Genomic DNA, 9,615 nt, shown 5'->3' with positions numbered 1-9,615 from the left:
GTACCACACGGGCCCTTCCCATCCCCCAGAGGAAGATGAGGTAATCCACTCTCTGCCTAGAAAAGCCTTCCTTTTAGTACAGCTCCTCAGAGCTCCTCTCTACTTGCTAGATGGGATGTTGCCCAAATCATGAATGGTTCAGTAAAGACAATTAGATCTTTAAAACTTATTCAGTTGAGGGACTTCCCTGGTGGTCCAGTGGTTAAGACTCTGCACTCCCAATGCTGGGGGCTCAGGTTCAATCCTTGGTCAGGGAACAAGATCTCATATGCTGCAACTAAGACCTGGTACAGCCAAATAAATATTTTAAAATAAATAAATAATAAAATTTATTCAGCTGAAAAAAATTTTTTTAAACAAGGGACAACAGAAAGTACCTCTAAGATCCCTGATCATGAAGAAGGTAGTCAATGTGAAGGAAGGGCAAAACCAAGCAACTAGTAAAACCAGGGAGTAGAGTGTGAAGGAGTTGTTTCATTTTGTGAATTGATATTATAAAATGGATTGTGAGAGTAATTAATTTGGGGACTGGTCACTGGTTGAGTCCTGCAGAGTAGAAGAGCATGTTTGGGTTGATACGGGACACACAGCTCACTATAGAACAATCACTGATGGCTATATGTGATCCAGACACACACGAGGTTATTCCTGAGGGCTCAGCCAGCCTGATGGACTGGAGAAAACATCTGTTAACCCTGAGAAGGGAGATTGCCCATCACCCGCTATGAATGCCAAGTGGAACACCCCAAATGAAGCAGCTGATGTGCTTCATATGTAAGCCATGTGGGACGGGCTTTGTGATGACTGAGATATTTACCTGATGAATATGCCCATTACCCAGGACATGGTAAATGCTGTGGTTAAGGGGTCCCCTTTCACAAAGGCACCCCATATAACCCTATTTTTGCAAAACCAAAGAACAGTGCAGGAAGCTTTATCGAATTTCCTGTCTCAGCTTCCCCTCATAGGTCTTACAGATGTAACCAAGCAAAGGGCTCATGTACCCAAGCGCAGAAAGCCAACTATGACAGCAGGTGTTTGCAGCAAGGTAAGGATTTACTGCAGGGTGTCAAGAAAGGGAATGGGAGACAAGCCTCAGATCCACTCCAACTTGATCTTTGAACTAAAGGTCTTTTGGGGTTTTTTTAAGGTGAGGAACAAAGAGGCTGGGATTAATCATTTCTTATGACATTTCTTAATCATAGTTTTGGAAGTCAAGATGTCTCTGATGTATGATTCTCTGACCAGGTGGTCCATGGCTTGGGAGTCTGTGAGCTTATTTTACCCCGAAGAAACAACCTGAGTCTGTACGTTAATGATGATATCTATAAGAGCAATTTTAGTACATTAAAGACTTTATCGACAACAGCAAAATTTTAGTCATCTGACTCTGGTTGGCTAGTGTTCAGTTAGCACAGAATTGAGGTTAGAGGGGACAAGAAGGGGAATAAAGTTTTGCATAAAGGGATTAATCATGAACTCGGTAAGGGAACTTGGTTTTAGAAGAACTCAGTTTCACAGGTGGTAATAAAAACATTAAGTTAATTAACAAGAGAATGCAAAGAGGCCGAGGGGAGACTCAAAGGACTTCCCAACAGAGTGGAAATTTTTGAATAGTTATTAAGAAATAAGGTGAATAAGCAAATATTGATAGGAGCAAAACAAAGAGGAAACAGAAAGAGGAGAGTCATGAGACCCGTCCCAGCAGGAGGGAAATTTTTAGATGATTTTGGAGAAATTGAAAAAGTCAGCAGCTATATTTGTCTAGAAACATTAAACATAATTTTTTCCATTTGTACGGGGCTAATGCACTGTATTAAATAGGTAACGTCTTATCTACATGGGTTTGATGACAGAAACTAATAAAGTATTCTCTAAATAATGGAAAAAAAAAAAGAAAAGTAAAGGTCAGAATGCAGAAATTACAGTGAGAAACCTGACCAGTCATCGTTTGGGACAGTGGTTAGATTAATCAGGTTAAAGATTGGCAAAAGCGCCTTGCTTCAGTCCCTCACTGGTGACCAAAAGACTTTGGCACAAGAGTGGGCAAAGTGGTCAGAGGGTGGAGAAAAGTTTCCAGGACTCCTTGATACAGAAGCCACACCTATTGGTGAAACCCCTACATGGGCAACAATTAGATCGAGAGAACGTAAACGTGTAATGATTGATAGGATTATGAAAGTTGGAATGCTTCAACAGGTTATACGTAAAGAATTTGTGTCTCCTTTTATGGGAATGGATATTATCTTTGGCTGTGGAACATTTCCCCTACCCAGTATTGCAAACCAAAACCTCTGGATGAAGTCCTAATGGAGGCTACAGTTAGAAATGTAAGGTAAAAGTTTGTAGGAAGATTGATAGTCTTTATAGTGGTTGCATTTCTTTTACTTGGTTGTATTATGAGGGTGGACATCTACTCTCACAGGGGAATATTTCCCCTACGTAGTATTGTGTAAAACAGAAGGCATGTAAATCCGCCCTTCCAGCAATGCTAATTGGACATGCTAAATGGGAATCAGGAAGATTCCCTGAGCTCACACATTGTAGAATAGAAGCTGGAGTGTTGGTGCAGACAAATTCTCCCTGTGATAGCCCTATGTGAGATAGCCCTGCGTGGAGCACAGACTGGGACATATGGCAAAGCCTATGAGCAATGCCTACTGGGACTTAGGACTGGAGAGTTGAAACACTCTGATGAAGATGGCGGTGCCCAAAAGAGTTCCATAGTAAAATGGAAATTGCTTATATAGGGTCTTACTTTGGGGAGAATGCAAGGAGGACATAGATACCAGCAGGGAGCCTTTTCCCCACTAAGACTGACTCTGGAACTGTGTGAGGAGTTGATGGATTCTATTGTCACTTGGTCAGTGCCCTATAAACAACTCTCCTCTGACAGACAAAGAGCTACTTGGTTTGTAGATGGCAGTTCCAAGGTAAATGGACAACATTCTGATTGGAAGGTCACCAATCTGATTGAAGGAGGTAAAAAGAGATCAGCCTGGTGTGCTGAATTGCATGCTGTTTTCCTAGCAGTGATGGAAGAGTTGAACAGTGGTAAAAGCCCCTACGTTTGGGTTTTTAATGACTCATGGGCAGCGGCCAATGCCCAGTCCATTTGGTCAGGTGGGAGGTTAATGGAAACCTGACCTGTTAAAGGGATGTCCATAAGGGGCACAACCCTATGGAAATCCGAGGAGTGCATTAAATTAGGACATGTCTATGCCCATCAGAACTCCCTTACAGGTTTGGAAAGTGACTGGAATTAACAAGCAGACATTCCCACATGCTCTCCCTTTTTCTTTTTTTAAATATATTTATTTATGGCTGCATTGGGTCTTTGTTGCTGTGCTTGGACTTTCTCTCTTTGCAGCGAGCAGGGGTTACCCTTCGTTGCAGTGCACGGGCTTCTCATTGCGGTGGCTTCTCTTGTTGCAGAGCACAGGCTCTAGGCACGTGGGCTTCAGTAGTTGTGGCACGCAAGCTCTAGAGCACAGGCTCAGTAGTTGTGGCACACAGGCTTAGTTGCTGTGCAGCATGTGGGATCTTCCCAGACCAGGGCTCGAACACATATCCCCTGCACTGGCAGGTGGATTCTTAACCACTGCTCCGCCAGAGCATTCTTAACCACATGCTCTCTTGAGATGGCCCCTTGGGTCCAGAAATGAGGGGACATGGGGGCACTGCAGCAATGCAAAGATGGACTGAATTTAGACATGTTCCTTTTGCACCTGTTCAATAACAAAAATTCAAACAAGTAAATTTTAAAGATCTAATTGGCTTTATAAAATGATTCATGAATTGGGCAGCATCTCATCTAGCAATAGAAAGGAGCTCCATCAACCTGCAGGAAACAAAAGGTCTTTAAAGGTAGAGAGGGAGCAGAGAAAAGGAAATTATCAGCAGAACAAGCATTGTTTTAGGCAAGGTCATCCTTCTAAGCGGGAATGGAAGGGGTTTATCAGCAGATTTCTTCCTTGTGCTACCCAGGAAATTCCAGGTTTGCTGGCTAAAGGTTGCATTCCTGGGGAAGATTGAAACTGTAATTAGTTATGTATTGAGTCTTGGTTTGCTGACATGGGAACCTAACAAATGTTACTCCATTTGGGGACCACTGTCTCCTTTTTATCACACTCTCTAAGGTACAAAATGTCTTTAAGAACTGTACTGTCTTCCAGCAAAAGAGACAGAGACTGCAGGTGGTTAGAGACTGCAGATTTCCTGGTGGGAAGGCCCTGAATATAGCTGTCAAATCAGACTGATTCTCCTAGCCCTGGGGGCTGCAGATGGATCCTGACAGGAATAGACACTGACTCTGGAATGGGCTTTGCTTACTTGGTGGTAGATGCAAATGCTTAGAGCATGACGAAAGAACTGGAAGAGAAGATATTATACCGATATGGATGGCTAACCATCATTTCTTCAGACCAAGGAACTCACTCTAGAGCCTATAATGTCCAACAACGGGCAGAGAGATGTCCTCCTTGGAGTACTAGTTTGATAGAGAATTGGAACCGACAGTTAAAGCACTGGTTGTCTAAAACAGAGTGGGGGTGGGGATAAAGGCATGAAAAGCTGGCTTACATGCCTTCACAAGTGTGTACTCATATCCAACACAAAAACGAGTGGGGCCAAAAGAGTGTCCCTACTGGATAGATTTCTCCATTTTTTTGGTGGACCTGTTACAGAACTGAACTTGAGTCTGCTCACGCACTACACAGCAAAGCCAGTCTACTGGTTATGGTGAAGGAATATTGCAGGGCACCAAACAAGGAGAATGGGCAGCTCATGCTCAAAAGATCTGAGCTCCCCAGTGGCTTTCAGGGAAGGGTTTTTAAAGGTAACACTTGGCGTGAGGGGTGCAACTCCTGCACTTTCTTCTGATTGGTTGGTGGTGAGGTAACAGGGTGATGTTTCTGGAATCTTAATCATCAACCCTCTGGTTGCAGTCAGTCTGGGATCTACGTGCTTGTAGTCAACATATAGTTAGCATCCTCCACCTGAGTAAGAGTCTTAGTTTCTGCAGAACAAATCAAAGACATGTGTCAGATCATTATGTATGTTCCTTGAGGAGGAACTAGGACTCTGTTTTATCACTGAACTATTGTTTAAGCTATCGTTACTTTTCTTGCTTGACTACTTTTCCTTTGTAGCTGCATTCCCTCACTTCCCTAATTAGCTTGAGTCTGCTCTTTGAAGCTCAGGGAAATCTTAGGAGACAAAAGCTTTCTTTCTACAAACAAGAAATGAGGGACTCAGAGGGGCTTTTGTACTTGGGAAGGTCCCCCAGGGTCCTGCCTGGTTTCAGATCTGGGGAAGGGAGGTTAGGGAAGGTGCTGTTATTCTCTCTTCCTTGCATCACTTCAACTTTTTTTTCTTTCCTCCCCTTCTTGATGCAGTGGTTATAAGACCAGGGCTGCAACTACAAAGGCACGAAATGGGGGTGATTCCTAAGCAAGAAACTCTGACTGTGTTTTTAACCTTTATGTTGGAATTCCTAAGGGCCTGATGGGGCAGGACATACCTTCACCCCATCTGACAAAATTGGGGCTAACAATAAATACAGCTATATTGCCTGGTGGTAAAGATAGCCCACCAGTTCTGCGCCTGTGTAACCTTACGTTTTCTGAATAGAAGTGGATTGAAGGGGAGGCATTTGCTACACCAGTGCTGCTGCCTGCAATCTAGACCAGCAGAGTGGCCAAACTTGTCTCTTCCAAAGGTGGAAACGTTTGGGTATAAAAGGAGAGAAGGAAAAATAGTAGTTCCGGGTAAAGGAATGAATAAATGGGTTATGTAACAAGGGAAATCTAATATTACATTAACACCTCCAAAGGGGCTCAGAGCAAGAGATGATGTTGTCTCTTAGCTCAATTATACCAAAGGCCTGAAAGGGTGAAGCCACGTGTTGCTGACTCCACTTCTGCTTTTGGAGCCTCACAATGTTAAATGGAAGCCTGAGAACCTGAGTGGCCTCACCCTGATACGCTTTTTCATACCATAGGACGATGGACTGGATTGTTACCAGTAGCTGATAGTTATTAATAGGGATTCTAGTAATATACCAGTACTTCTGACTTTTCTGGTTGTTTTACTATAAGAGAGCCATGTTGGAAGACCAGCAGTTGGACTGCGATATTATGATTTACAATAAGAAATATATATTTGGTCATGGGCCCTGGCACAGAGCTTCTAAAACTCTTGGAATTCAGTGATGCGAGTGGCAGAGGTATCTTTTGTTATGTTAATGAGGTGACTTTTGGAAAGCATCTAAGGATGGGGGCTGGTTGCCAGTAGAGTGGACCAAATGATTACGGGGTTGGAATTTTCAGCCCCACCGAGAGGGGAGAGGGGCTGGAGATTGAGTTCAATCACCACTGGCCAATGATTTAATCTACATGCCCATGTAATGAAGCCTCTACAAAAATTCAAAAGGACGGAATTTGGAGAGCATCTGGGTTGGTGAACACGTGGAGATTTGGGTAGACTGATGCACTCAGAGAGGTCGAACACTGTACCCTTTCCCCAAACCTTGCCCTCTCTTCCATCTGGCTGTTGCTGAGTTACATCGTTTTATATTAAACCAGTAATCCAATGAGTGAAATGTTTCTCTGAATTCTGTGAGCCACTCTAGCAAAATTAAGCAAACCTCAGGAGGGGGGATGGTGGGACCGTCTAATCTACAGCAAGCTGGTCAGACGCACAGGTGATAGCCTGGATTTGCAATCAGTGTCTGAAGTGATGGCGAGGAGCAGACTTGTAGGACTGAGCCCTTCACCTTGTGGAATCTGATGCTCTCTCTGCGTAGTGTCAGAATTGAGTTAAATTGCAGGCCACCCAGCTGGTTCCGAGAATTGCTTGGTGATATGGAAAACGACACACACACACACACACACACACACACACACACACACACGCACGCACACCATTCAAACTGGGGTGCTCAGAACCGTCAAAGCTATACTTAAAAAATAATTAAACAGGGGTGCGCCTGCCCCCCCATGGATGCCACAACTGTCGGACTTTGGGGGCCCAGCCTAGGGCAGTGCTGCAGGGCCACTGATCCCTAGTGCTCTTATTGACTGTATGTATGGACCACCCACCCTCCAGCCCGGGGCTGCTCAGGCCTGGTTGCCTTCATGGAGGAATCCTCCCCAGGAGGGCAGAGATGGGTGCTGGAACCTTAATTCCTCAGCCTCCTGGGATTCGGCCAGCCAATGCTCTCTGTCTCAAATACTGTGCTGTGAGTTGTTTCAATAAAGAGCCCCCAGGACTGAAAAAAATAATTAAAGAACACACTTAATATTCTCTTCAAATCAGTGTGAGGGAGGATATTTTTACAGCCTTTCACCAGAGTGATCTGTGCTTGCCTCAGTAACAGAGGCATGGACACAGGTCCCCACAGCTTAATTTCTGCGTCCGGTGGTTTTTTTTCTTCTTCTCCTACTATTTATTTTGATTGAACAAGAAAATCCTAATTCAAAACTATAGGTCAATAGAATGGCTGCATGTGTTGACAGCTGTGCATGATAATTCTAGATTTCCAGATAAAACATGAACACCTAAAGTCATGAAAAAGTCTCTCAGATGACTTTATTTTTACTTTATTTTTTATTTATTTATTTTGGCTGTGCCGGGTCTTAGTTGTGGCACATGGGAGCTAGTTCCCCAACCAGGGATTGAACCTGGGCCCCCTGCATTGGGAGTGTGGAGTCTTACTCACTGTACCACCAGGGAAGTCTCTCTCAGATGACTTTTAGAGTTTCATCAGGTGCTAAGTTGATGAACATTCCAAAGAGGGGAGCTTGAGTGTTGGGATTTAGGAAGAGTAGCACTGGATTCCTAGCTCTGTCTTTGATTGCATTTCCTCAGACTCTGTGCTCTGCTACAGCGTTAAGATGTAGTTTTGAATCATGTCTACCACGGTATTATTTGTTATTTGTTTTTCTCTGATGAGTAAAGACCATCTTGAAGTCGGGGCAAACACAAAAGTTCGTAACACAATTTGGTCTTAAGAAATCCCAGTGGCTTTTCCTTCACCTTGAAAATTGTGATATTTTGGCCTTAGACAGGTTTAAGCTATTTAAGATACTAAATAATATATTGCTGAAATGTGAAACTTGAACAAACCACTTGAAATTTTAAAACTGGGTTTATGTTCATCGTCAGAGTCTGATAAAAATTCTCTGTCTCATTAGCCGTTTAAAGATCGCATGGAATTACAATGGAATGCTACTGTACAATAAAAAGGAATGAAATACTGGTACCCACAGCAATATGGCTGAACCTCAAAATCATTATCCTGAGAGAAAGAAGCCTAACAAAAAGTAGCAAATCCTGTATGATTCCATTTACAGAAAATCTTTTAAAAATGCAAAACTAACATATAAGGACAAAAAGAAAATCAGTGGTTGCCTGAGATTAAAAAGAGGCATAAAGTTGGGAAAACTGGATCTCTACATGCAAAAGAGTAGCAAGGGCAATCCAGCATCCTTGGCAATGTACCGTCCCACTCGGGCAGTATAGCTGAAGGGTTCGTTGTTAGAGCTCATATCCGGGCTACAGCATCAGCTTCCTCATTGCCAGGGGTGTTGGCGCCCTCTGAGCCAGGATATGGAGGACAGTGAGGACTGACTCAGGCTCTTGCAGGCACACCTAAATGTCTTTCCACATATCCTGACCCCACAAGTGCTTATTTATGATCATCCGCCCCTCAGCTTCCCATTTTCTAAGCTATAAGGTTAATCCCTTTAGAACAGCCCAAATGTAAGTGCAAAGTGTTAACGGCCAGAGCTCATGACTGACCACCAGGCAAACCTCTCTGAGTTCAGCCCACTGGTGCACCCCAGCCAGACCCATCTGTATACCAGGCATCAGCAGGCATCTCCCCCACTCCCTCCTTACAGGCCACAGGGGCAGGATTAGGGGCAGGAGAATTTGGAGGACAGGGTGTCCCTCTGCTGCAGACGGGCGAGCCCTTTTGTCAACTTGAGAGTTAGCGCCAGGCAGAGGTGGGTCGGTGACACATGTTGTCAACCTTCCCCGTCAATAGGAAGGGAGATTCTTACCATGATTGCTGTTCCTTCATGAGAGACTCCACTTGGACGAGTGCTGTGTGCACTGCTAGGAGCTCGTGCTATATGCAGGTGTATTGGGTTCCTACACCCTTCTAGAACTGGGACCAAAATCCTAGGGGTACTCCCTCCTGTTGTCTCTGAGGCTGTGCCGAACTCATACCTCCCAGAGTCACAGACGCATCTAACTCCAATGGTAGTCCTGCTTGGGGGATGCCTAAAGCTTCAATCTGCTTCACTAGTGTCTTGCCTTCTCAAAGGCAGCTTGTTGCTCTGATCCCCTGTACCACACGTGCCCTTCCTTTATCAGGCAGTATAAGGGACGGAGGCACTGTGCAGGGTGAGGAATACAAGTCCTCCAAACCCCAAATCCTACAGACACTTGTGCTTCCTTCCCATTCTTAGAGGTTGGATAGACTTGCACCTCATCCATCACAGCTTCTGGGACAGTGTGCCCCTTCCCCCAACAAAGGAGTCCCCAGAACTTTACGGCAGTGCCTGGGCCTTAAATTCTCTGTGGGATCACCACCCATCCTCTCCCTCA

Source organism: Delphinus delphis, chromosome 15 (genome assembly GCF_949987515.2).
Source record: "Delphinus delphis chromosome 15, mDelDel1.2, whole genome shotgun sequence".
NCBI classification, from domain to species: Eukaryota; Metazoa; Chordata; class Mammalia; order Artiodactyla; family Delphinidae; genus Delphinus; species Delphinus delphis.
Note: the sequence above shows the minus strand (reverse complement) of the source record.